Source organism: Drosophila suzukii, chromosome 3, assembly GCF_043229965.1.
Source record: "Drosophila suzukii chromosome 3, CBGP_Dsuzu_IsoJpt1.0, whole genome shotgun sequence".
NCBI classification, from domain to species: Eukaryota; Metazoa; Arthropoda; class Insecta; order Diptera; family Drosophilidae; genus Drosophila; species Drosophila suzukii.
This window is the reverse complement of record NC_092082.1, coordinates 4547209-4549099: the sequence shown is the minus strand read 5'-3', so window position 1 is coordinate 4549099 and position 1891 is coordinate 4547209. Positions and strand designations below refer to the sequence as shown.

At 38.1% G+C, this 1891-nt stretch overlaps 1 long non-coding RNA gene across 1 annotated transcript; it reads left to right on the top strand.

Moving 5' to 3' along the window:
- LOC118877364 (uncharacterized) lies at positions 1–1535 on the top strand. Its single transcript, XR_005014244.3, has 3 exons — positions 1–419; positions 1085–1242; positions 1298–1535. It is a non-coding gene; the product is annotated as an uncharacterized lncRNA (long non-coding RNA).
- Positions 1536–1891: the final 356 nt, after the last annotated feature.

Genomic DNA, 1891 nt, shown 5'->3' with positions numbered 1-1891 from the left:
TTCGGGCCTCGCAGTCTGCCTCTCGATGCCCAGATCTCCAGGTCTCCTACCGCTCTCGACAACTATATTCCATATCCCATCCACATCGGAGGTAAGTCCCCTCCCCCTCGCCGCCTCTGGTGGACTTGTTTTGACCAGTCGGTCAACGGTGTGGCCATTTGCCTCACCTCCACAACCAAAAACCTGAACCATCGATGGCCGCACATAAATTACTGGTAACAAGACCCCCGAGATCCCCGCTTTCCCTCCGTCCCAGCGATTCCCGTTCCGATTCCGACCTGTCCATCTTGGTTGCTTTTACCTGTCGGCCCACATAGATACAAAGTTGTGAGCTGGTGTGTGTGAGTCGACCTCGCTGTGCTGGTGTGAGTGAACTGTGCATCTTTCAGGTTTTGCCGTCGCTGTTTGCATATTTTGCGGTGAGTTCGGTTTACAAAGACAAAGCAACTTGACTTAGAAAACTTTAACGTAGAAAATATTTTATTTCCAGTTAATAAATTTTAACACATTTAATTTTTTAATTTTTGTATTAAAAATTATGAAGGTAATAAGTTGAAAATCTAACAAGTACTTTAATAACGCTACATAGTTTGCATTGAAATAATGATTTCTTTTAAAAATTCCTAAATGAATAACTTATTATCATAATTAAAAGAAATATAAATAAATTCCAAATTATAGGTTACTTTTATTAATTAAATACCCACCAAATACCTTATAAAAAATACTTGGAAACTGAAACCAACGAAGAAAATAAATTACCTTATAATAATAAAGAAATACGATAGGTCAGACTGTTAGCAATCCAAATAATTTAATTTTGCCCTATCAAATTCAGTTAGCCTAAACACTCTAATCACTAGTACTTATTCTAGACATCAATTAGAATGATTTTAATTAAATTTCAATGAAATATAACTCCTTTATAATGCTTCTTAAAAATTTTTGATTAATTAATCCTTCATTTCTTTAACCTTAATCTTTAATTTGTATAAACCAAAACTCAGCGCACACAAACTAGTAACTAAAATGTAGTATCAATGACATGTTTAGAAATACCAAATAAATCCCTCCTTTTATCCAGCATACTTCGGTTCACAAGGCAAGATTATTTCAGAGATTCCAATTAGCAGCCCAAAATAATAAAGTTACCCAATCAATTTAGAGGATTTACGAATATATCTTCGAAACACAAGCTATTTACTTTTACAACGACATGACTAGCACTAAGCCTGCACTTGGGTAAGCAAAACATTTGGTAAAATCCAATAAAACTAATTGATAGCCACTTGAGCAGGCAGACATCAATACACATAGTACCAACCATCAATCCTGCAGAAGACATGACTTTCTACTGCAAGTGTCCATATCGAAATGCAAATCGGAAGCCGAACAACTGTGGCCCATTAAACCTCAGACCACTGCGGGCCAAATTGGCGTTGGCGGCCCAATTGAAGTGCATTGGAAATTTTAAACCAATTAAAACAGCTGCTGTCAACGCTGCGGATGCGTAATGAAAAGAAAATATTAATAAATCATACGTGACCAATCAATTTCATGCCGTTCTGGCGGCTTGCAAAAAATTCAAGACTGCAATGGGGAATTGGAAAACGGGTGAGGAAAATGGGTGGAAATGGGAAAATCGAGAGAGCCGGTCGCACGCACAGAATCAATATTTAATTTATAATTAACTTTACAACATGAAAAACAAGCTGGGGCAAACAGCAAAGGAGGACTCGACTCCGGGATCGGTTTGCTTTATCTTTTGCGCACACAAAATAAAAAAAAAAGTAGAGGGGGAGATGGAGAAGTTCCAGTTCCCAAGGTAATATAACACGTGGCGACGAGGGGCGACATGACATTTCGTCGGTGGGGATTTGTGGCGGCTTTA